This window comes from Myotis davidii, unplaced genomic scaffold (assembly GCF_000327345.1).
Source record: "Myotis davidii unplaced genomic scaffold, ASM32734v1 scaffold59, whole genome shotgun sequence".
NCBI lineage: Eukaryota > Metazoa > Chordata > Mammalia > Chiroptera > Vespertilionidae > Myotis > Myotis davidii.
In genome coordinates, this window is record NW_006293001.1 from 380200 (window position 1) to 390282 (window position 10083).

At 45.3% G+C, this 10083-nt stretch overlaps 1 protein-coding gene across 1 annotated transcript in view; it reads left to right on the forward strand.

The window, feature by feature from the left end:
* The first annotated feature begins 424 nt into the window (after nucleotides 1-424).
* Nucleotides 425-10083, forward strand: part of TANC1 (tetratricopeptide repeat, ankyrin repeat and coiled-coil containing 1) — a 176040-nt gene continuing 166381 nt past the window's right edge. The window contains exon 1 of the mRNA XM_015565775.1: nucleotides 425-555. The gene's annotated coding sequence lies outside the window, so the exon portion shown is untranslated. The remainder of the gene's footprint in view (nucleotides 556-10083) is intronic.

Consider the following 10083-nt stretch of genomic DNA (forward strand, 5'->3'; position numbering starts at 1 on the left):
GAGGGAGGCAGGAGGTATGGGAAGGAGGCATTCTGGAGAACCTCAGAAACCCGAGTGTCAGGGGTTCTTGGCTCCTTATCTTAAACCTAAAACATCGCATTGTGTGCTGGGCTGTGAACCCACCGGCACCCCTTAAGGAGAAAAACCTGAGATGGTGGCCGAGGTGAGCGGGACCCTTCAGTGCCTTGCTCCAGGCCAGGGGCTTCAGTGAAGGCCCCAGGCCACCTTGAACAGAAGGTTTCAGGAGTTTTCTCGGTTTGCCGACCCGTCACCCTGCTCTTCCCTTGGTGAGCAGAACGTGGATAAGCTGCTGTCTCCTCTCCACCGAGCCTTCGTGGGGACCGTCAGGAGGTTGTAGCTGGTGTTACACACTCTGTGCCGTGTGTCTCACAGTGTGAGTGTGCTGACAGGCTTTCTGTTTCCCAGTTTCCCAGCTCTCTGTGGCCGGCTTGTCCGGAGCAACTTGGCCGGTGCCCCACGGAGACAGCGCCTCTCTGTTGCGAGCCAGCGGAGCCTGGGGTGAGGCGCCTGTACCGAGAGACCAGCCTTTCCCAGGTATGCTATTTTCTGAAAATTTTGAGGGCTTTGAAGGTAAACCTGCTTTTTATTCATACGAATTGAAGGATAATTTAAACACTGTCTGAGTTACTACGTTAAAGTCCTCTTGATAATATGGATGCTTCAGTTCATTCTTTTAAGACCTTTCTAGTTGTACTTAGCTGTGCCCACTTCAGGGCTTTTTGGTCTCTGTAGAGTGTCTAGCACAGTCCTTTCCCACTGAAAACATTTAATGTGTGTTGAGTGAATGATTTACTATCTTTGGCTTACAGTTGGCATACACAGAGCACAACTGATCAACGCTGTGCAGATTTTTAATACCATCAGACTGTCCGTTTTTTATCATTATCATGCTCCTGTCCCCCCTTCCCCGGGAGGAACTCTGTGAAGTTTAATTACGAGCCCCTCTTTGGCTACCTGGACGCAAACAAGGGGATTTTGACAACCCGCCTTACCTCCCTGCGCTTCCCCGGTTGGCTTTTCAGGGTCACACCAGTTACAACGGGCACAGGTTCTGCCTCCCGCCTGTTTTGCAGGCCGTCCGGTAACTCATTCCGAGCTGTGTGGTCCCCTTCCCCCAGGTTTCAGGGAGGATTTCTGTTTGTGTGGCGTTAGGAATGTCAGGGCAGTTGCTGGCCTTCTGGCCTGTGGTTTTCCTGTACTGCAGCCCTACCTGTATGTTGCGAAACAGAAGTGCCTACTTCAAGGGATCTGGTCAGACTGGAGGTTCCTGGTGGGTCATTTTTGTTGTATTCATCTTTTATTTCCCTGTCTCCAATGTGTAGCATGTAGTGGGGCTCAAATATTTCCTCCTTCCCCTAAGCCAGTGGTTCTCAACCTTGGCTGCACATTAGAATCACCTGGGAACCTTTTTAAAATCCCGATTTCTGGGCCTCATCCTCCGGAAATTCTGTTTCTTTGTTACTAATGTTGTGGCCCCACCCCATAACAGAGAAACAGAATTTCCCAGCAAGGGATGAGGCCCAGAAATCAGGATTTTAAAAAGATTCCCAGGGGATTCTAATGTGCAGCCAAGGTGGAGGACCACTCGGCCTAAGCAGAGAGAGAATTGGCTGAGAGCAGTCTCCAGCCCCATCTTAAGTGAGCACAGCTTGGAGGCCCGTCCTCCTGTAGGCGCAGCTGCTTGCAGTCCAGGCAATGGCGTAGGAATCCGAGGACAGAGTGGTTGATGCGGCAAGGCGGGGCGGGGCACTGAAAACCTGACTGGTCCTTCCTCTGTGCGTGTTGGAAATGCTCCTCCACAGGAGGTGGGGGTCAAGGTTAAAGCTGCTTCCAAACCTCTGAATTCTTGAGACGCCCATGTGATACGCAGGTGCACTCTGCCATGTGTCTGTTGTGGCTTGCTGGCAGGATTTCCTATTCTGCACTCACCCCTCCTGCCATGCCCTCTTCATCCATGAAGAACAGAGCAGCCACATTGCTCCCTAAAACTTTGGGGGTGGTCCTTCTAAAGGCAAAGCTTCTCCACAGGAGCCTGGCAAGGGCGTCCATACCAGAATCTCCCCTGAAGCTTTGGAACGGGGGATACTGAGACGCGCCCAGGTGTGCCACGTTGGAGTTTCAGGCGTGGAGAGGGAGTCATTGCTGGGTAGGTTGGTTTCTTTTTAAAGCTCCTCAAAAGACGATGTGTGTAACTACTTGAAAAATATTTGTATGTGGAAGAGACTTAAAAACAAAAACCTCTTTCTTAGCCTGAGCAGATGTTTGGGGGGGAATTATTTTTGAACTCTCCTAACTAGTTTCACCAGTTTATACTGCCAACCCAAACATTCCCTTGTTGTGCCATAATTTGCATCGCAGAACCATTTTATAACTTTAATTTAAAATTGCCTGTGACAACACTTTCTACGGTTGTAAGTATACAAGGACATTGAAGAACAATTTACTATATTTAACGAGAGCTTAGGTTTATTTAGAAATCCAGGTGGGAATCTGCTCTCATGGAATTTTACCAAAGTATGCATAGATTTGCATATTGAAGCCAAAGCCTTTTGACCGGTGGTAACACAGTTCTGAAAGTAACATTGAAATAGCAATTTAACTGTATTGCCTTTAGAGATTTTTTTGGACAGGACATTTACTTAGTAAGTTATACTTTTTTTTTTTTCCTTCTCCAGTTTTTTGGATGGCAGAGAATTACCTAATTTTTCTTTTCTCCTTCCCTGGGACCAACTTTAAGTAGGTAGGAGCCTACTAGGAAAGATAACTTTAAATGGTTTTTGTGGTTTTCAACTAGGTCCCTTTCTATGAAAGAAAATCTTACAACCCATTCTTGGGTGAGGTTTTAGCAATATGATGGGTTTAATGGAAAATGGGGAGTTTCTATTTTGAAATCACAGAATTTTGCCATTGAGGAGGCACCTTACAGAAGACCTGTCATCTGGTTTCTATGGCCAAACGTCATGGAAACTGCTCTTGTGAAGGTCACAGTTGGCCTCTGATAGGACTCTTAACATGCCTTTCCTGCAGTATTCCTCATTTGCAACTTTCTCCTCTGGGTTCCTGTGCACCATTCTTGACTACTTTTCTTTTCCTTTCATTTCTTCTTAGGTCCTGCTGTGTCTGCCTTTACATATTCCTGTTGCCTGGGCTTTCATCCTTGGTGGTTTTCTTTAGTCTGCTCAGCCTCTTTGGGGGACCTCAGGGCTCCCATGACTTCAACTACTACCCAATGTTAATGGCCCTCAAGTCTCTCTCTGATTCACCCTCATCTCAAGCAGTCTTTTAGGCATTTTTACTTGGATGACTCATATGTTCTCTTAACTTGTGATATCCAAACTGAATAATTTATCGTCTAATTATTGCCTGTCTCCTGACCTATAACCCCCACCCCCTTGCCCCCAATCCCCTCATCCCCATGCTCTGTCCGCTTTCCCACTTGGGTCATTGGCACTATTCAAGCCAGAAGTGTGACTCATCCTTCACCCTCCCCCAGTCAGCCCCCTATTTTAATTGGCGATTCAGGCCTATCATTTTAATGTCCCAAATAAGAGAGGGAAAGGCCATTCCACTGACATTTTATTATTATGGGCTTGAGAGGTTGTACTTGGGCCTATAGCAGCAGCTCTAACAACATGAGACAATTTTGACTATGTAGTTTATATTTCATGCTAAGCAGAGTCCCAGGTACTTCTCACGAGTTTATCTCTAATATTCACAATGATTCTGTGGTATATTGTCTCTGTTGTAAACGAGGAAGCTTCACAGAGATGAAGTTCTAGCCCAGGATCGAAGGGCATGTAAAGCACAGGGGAGGATTGGGGATTTTAAACCTACGGGCTGGTCTGCCGGACTCCAAAGCCTTCGCCATCAGGAGCTGCGTTGTTTTAGACTGGTGAGTAGGTTGACTTTGTTGAGGGCAGGAGCTGAGTCTTATTCATATTGATAGTGTGTCACTATATTTTTTTTCTCACATAGGAGGTGCTAACGACAAGACTCTTAATGCAAAGCCATGATCCGCGTCTTCATTGTGGTTCCATCCCTGGCACTATTACCTGAGTGTTAGCTGTGCTGCTTGAGATCAGGGTGGTGGGATCATGCTGCCTCGTCCTCAGAGGGGTTTTTATAAGAATCAGAAGGGATGGCATAGGCAGTGGTTGGCAAGCCTCGGCTCGCGAGCCACGTGCAGCTCTTTGGCCCCTTGAGTGTGACTCTTCCACAAATACCACGTGCGGTGCATACGTACAGTGCGATTGAAACTTTGTGGCCCATGCACAGAAGTCGGTTTTTGGAAAGGAGATAGACGAAACAAGTATACAGGACGAGTGTGGATGGGAGAGTTGGAAGGGGTCGACCTCAGCAAACGTACCTCAATCAGATTGAGGACGTTTTTAGCAAAGGCCAGTTTAGGAGTACCCTAATTAAGTTAATAACAATGTACCTACCTATATAGTTTAAGCTGAAAAAATTTGGCTCTCAAAAGAAATTTCAATCGTTGTACTGTTGATATTTGGCTCTGTTGACTAATGAGTTTGCCCACCACTGGCATAAGGGAAAGTGCTTTAAAATTCAGGGATATCTTTGGGAAGTTCTTTTTCGTTGTGGAAGTCAGTCATTGGCCCAGTCAGGTGCGCCTCTCTGAAAGGTGGCCCAGAGTATTCGTGTTTTGTTTTCTCATAGGTCTCTTCTTGTGTCCCATCCTGAGAAGAAAACGCTGTTTGCTTTCCTTCATAGCTCTTCCCTTCCATCATATTGTGGTAACAAAGTTTGTCTGAGGAGAGGGTCCCCTTTAATGAATACATAAAACCAATTTGTCATTGTGGAATTTAGAAATCATTTAACCATTCTGCATCTTGATTTTTATTTATTTATTTTTTTACGGAATTGCCCTCCAAAATTTGGGGTAATGTGTATTTTATAGGGTTGTTTTAACTGCAAAGTGACAGAGATAACGTACCTGATGATGGCAGGTCCTTGGTGAGGAGTAGCTTTTACTGCCCACATTTAGTTATCGCAGGCCTACACTTTCAGATCTGAAAAGGCTTAAGCCAGCCTCTGAAGACGGGATTCAGGAAGAACTCCTGTGTGATGCGAAGGGAGGGAGGAGTGTCTGAAGCAGGAGCGGCACCATCATCAGCTGGGACTTGTGGGAAATATAAAGTCTCACACCTGAAACTCAGAGACTCTTAAAAAGCCCCACAGAAGACTCAGATGCACTGTATCTGGGCTGACCTTAGAGAAACCAGGCTGCGGGCGTTAGAGGGATAGTGAGGGCCTCCCCAGGATGGTGGGAGAGGGTGGAGAGTAGATGGATTTGGTGGGACTTAGGAATTCGATTGATGTTTACCAGACAAGGATGGAGGCCGTGAGGGTATAGAGAGAGGCCTTGAGTCTGGTGGGGCACAGGCTGGTGAGTGGGTTTTGGAGGTTGGGGGACGAGGAAGATGAGCTGAGTTTTGGATGTTGAGTTTGTTGCTGGGGTTGATGCCAGCAAGCTGGGAGTAAGTGCTGTCACGGTAGCACAGGTGAAGCAATGGGGAAGCAGATCTTTGAGCGGCCTCATAGAGCTGGCAGTTGAAAACATGGTGTTAAGATCTTTTTTTGTTTTGTTTGTTTGTTTTTTCAAGGAAAGTGGTAGAGAGAAGAGAGCCAAGATCGGTTGGTTTGGAATTGGGTATTTGAGCTTATGGCATCCAGTTTCTTTTTCAGAAGGCTAGGAATAAATGTTAGGAATACATGGTGATACAGTTTTAAATAAAACCAAATGATCGCAATAACGTTGGAGTTTTGTCATAATGCTCTCCGTAGGCCCCATGCTTGCGCAGTAGAAACTGGTCTTACGCATCATTTCATCTTGGGAGCTAAGGTCTGTGTGCCGAGGTTGGAGTTCTAGTGTCTTTCTCCAAGAGAGGAAGTGGAGTGCAGTGGTCAGGGTACAGGTGGCCAGGGCAGGCTGCTGGGTTTCTCTAAGTCTCAATTTCTTGACCTCTGTCAGTGAGGACAACTATAGTTCCTACCCGCTTCTTGTTGTGAGGACTAAACAAGTTACTTCGTAGGGAAAAACTTGGCAGTGCCTTGCGCAGGGTCGTTTGTCTCCACCTATTGGTACTTTCGTGATGGTTTGTTGGACTGGTGGGGTAAATTTAGGCCTTCGATTTGTAGCAGATTTACAGCATTAAGAGGAGGTAATTTTCAGAAGTCATAATATAACTCTGAGTTGGAGATGCAATGTCTTTGTGGTTTTCAGTGAATTATCCGTCCATTGCAATATGGGCTTCATTCGGTTTGTGAGAAGGCAGAAAGGAGTTGGCTTGGGAAGTTTGAGTGCATAAAAACAAGGACCAGATCTTTAAAAACTTTTATTTTATATCCAGCTTTGTTACAAACGCACATATCCTGTTGTACTAGAAAGACATTTCACTGAGACCATGAAAACAGTACATCTGTGCGACATCTTCATTAGACCTCGAACAACTTCATATCCATTGTTTCTGATTCAAAGGCATTCAAGAAACATGTGTTCCTATTTTCCACTGGGTTTTAATTGCCCCCCCCCCTTAAATGGAGGCATTTGGACCACACACTTATATTTAGGAAATAACTTGGTAACTGTGCTACATGTATGTGTACTAGGACCTTTCTCCGTTTGGAGACTGTAGCTTCTGAAACTCGCCACCCCACCACCCCACCCCCAACCTGGAAGAAAAGTGGCCTGTGTGCACTTGTCCGTGCACGTGAAGTTTCTGTGCCGTTTCACAATGCCCATGCTGTTCCTCAGGGCTGAGCCGTGTCTCATGCCGTCTGTGTGTGTTAAGAGAAGTGGTGACAGAGTCCATGATCAAAGGTTTCACTGCAGACTTACTAAGGACTTTAATTGAGCCTTTCACTGGGTTTTACAGAACAGACATCTGATGTTCATACGTGGCCTGTCACATAACTTCTGGTGTAAACCTTGAATGTCATAGGTTTGATTAAAATTCTATGGGACTCCTGAAAAAATAAATCCGTAACCCCAATACCTAGGAATTAGCCTGTAATTTAACATTTAGCAGAAGTGCTTTTTGCTGTTGGGCCGGGCTTGGATGCCTTCAGGTGAGTACAGAGCAGCCTTCCCGGCTTTTCTAGAACCACACAAGGTTCACATCTTTCTGGGAAGTTTGGCTGCTGCCACAGCTGAGACAATGAGCCAGACTTAGGTCATTTTATGAGTCTAGAAAAAGTCTTACGCTCTTGCAGCTGTTGTTGTAGGCCCTAACCATGAAAACAAAACCCGTCTCGGTTACCCAGGATCCATGGGAAATTGGCAGTGGCCCAATGTAAGTTCATGTATTTTGGACTCTGAATTATATTTATAAATCAGGGCATCCCTGGATTTAGGGCAGGCAGCTGGGAAACGGCCTGACTGTACAAGAGGCCGTGGGGGTGGGAGAGGCCAAGCCTTGGGCACCACCCTCGTTAGGAAAGTCCGATCCAAGTAATTGCTCGCTTAAATGTTTTTAAAATAGATAAGGAGAGCATCCCAGAAAGCAGAAAAACCAACATAAAATATACTTCTCCCAAATATTTAGCCTGGCTTTCCTGTTTTTAGATATTGTCTCCCTGTAAATTTCCACAGGTCTTTCTCCTTCAAAACCAGGCTCATTACTGTCGGTGAGTTTGTAAATGGCGGTGATGGACTTTCTGGTTAAATAGAGCTTTTACAGACTCTTCTGAAAACTAATCATAGGTCTTGGCATGGGCTTGCTAGGAGTGGTGCATATGTGGAATACTCAATCCTGCTAATGTTTGCCAATCAGTAGGTTACTGTTTAGTGCTCTGAATGTCAGTGGTTCCGTGAAGGGGATAAAACTGAGCTACTCTTTCTTTAGAAGCACGAGTTATTAGCCGAGCTCTTGGCAGGTCTGAGTAATTGTTCCAGTGAGCCTGATTCTGATTCTCTGGGTCAGGGACCCTCCCCCTGGGGACCATTGATGGACTTCATTGGATGGATGTGAATTTGGATGGGTGGAAAAGATTTTACATCTTCATTTTCACTAACCTCTCACCAAAATGTGGCCTTTCCTTCAGTCCTGAAAGTGGGCAGCAAACCATGTACTATCAGTAGCACCCGGGGCTTTGGCACACAGAAATGAGATTTATGTATCACATTATTGGAAGTAATTCAAACTATCACTTATGCCTATCACAGCCTAGAAAACTACAGTAGCTATTAGACCTGCAGCTGCGTCTTGTATTTTGTGCATTAAGAAGCACACAGTACTATTATCACAGATTTGCTTTTTAGTATTTTGATATCTGTGTTTCAATATAATTGATTTTTTTTGGTATTCATATTTTTAATGTCAGAATCATTTCTAAGTATTCTGACTAGAGGGTCTAGGATAGGTTGCTGAAGCAGTTAAAAGGCTGTGAACTCTTGCCTTGAATGGCACTCTTGTATCTTTGTCATCATGCTCTGAGACTGGATTTGTTAACTTAAAAAATAAGTAAAGTCTTAGCATACTTAGCTTTTGTTTCCTGGCATAACTTGTCTTTGACTTTTATCATCCGGAGCTCTGGTATTCCCCACTTTGGGGCGATTAGAGCGAATGAAAAAATAAAGCCATTGTCCATTCCCAGGCGACCTTTCTCACAGGCCCTGGTGGCAGTCCCCTTTAACTCTGCTTACTGCCACCAAATGTGTCTGGCCGGGAATTGTTTCCCTTACAAACTTGGGATAAAAACAGTGATGTGTGCGTTATTTGCTGTAGCCATGTGAAGAGAGGGTGCTATGTGGCATGTATAAATTTTATTCAGCTCTTCACAGCAGGCATACCCTAATTTATATGTAAAATTCGATGTCTAAGGTTAAAACTCTATTACATCTATTGATTGTGTGAAACTGCCCAGGGAAAGAAAGTTTGGGCACCAGGCCATTCCTTGCCCCATCCCATCACCTTTTAACAAGCTTTATGCAATTCATTCAGTAAGAAACAGGCAGAAAAGGGTAGGAACTCTTGAATAACAGAGTTCCTACCTTCTGGGTAAGGGTAAGGATTAGGGGAAGCATTGCTCGTGCGAGACAAAGGTCTCTGCCTCAAATGATCTTCCCCATGGGCAGTATGGCACACCTCCCAGTGTTCTGGCCGTGAGCTCAGGAAGGGCTTGCTCATTCTAGAATGTATTTTGTTGCATGGTGCCTCCAGGCCACATACTGACAACGATGTAGTTTGAAAGAACTTTGATAAGTTGTATGCTAGGAGAACTTAAGAAACTGAACGGCAGGTGTCTCTCAGTAGAGGTAAATTCTCTTTTTAAAGATAGATTTGAGGCATGGGATGCTGTTCAGGGATAGTGTATGTGTGTCCAAAGATGATTTTTTCCCCTCCATGGAGGTTTTGTCTGTGATCATCTCACCAGACCCCTGGGAGCTAGTCTCTTTCATTTTTTTTTAAAATATATTTTATTGATTTTTTACAGAGAGGAAGGGAGAGAGATAGAGAGCTAGAAACATCGATGAGAGAGAAACATCGATCAGCTGCCTCCTGCACATCTCCCACTGGGGATGCGCCCGCAACCCAGGTACATGCCCCTGACCGGAATCGAACCCGGGACCCTTCAGTCCGCAAGCCGACGCTCTATCCACTGAGCCAAACCGGTTTCGGCAAGTCTCTTTCATTTTTATTCAAAAAAAAGGAGGCATGGGATAGGGATTGCATGGTTAGGCTCTGGAGCCAGACTGCCTTGATAAGCACCCCAGGCTCTGCCCCTATGAGCTGTGCTGTGTGACGCTGGGCATGTCATTAGCCTCTCTGTGACTTTGTATAATGGAGATATTTATAGTACTGTACCTTCTGCAGAGGGTGCGTGTGAGGATTAAATGGCTATCTACACTAATAAAAGAGAAAAATGGTAATTGGCGTACGACGCTACCCTTTTCATTGGCTAATCAGGGCTATATGCAAATTAACTGCCAACTAAGATTAGTAGTTAACTGCCAACTAAGATTGGCAGTTAACTGCCAACAAGATGGCGGTTAACTTGCATATGTAGGCACAATGCAGGGACGGGAAAGGGAAAGCAGGA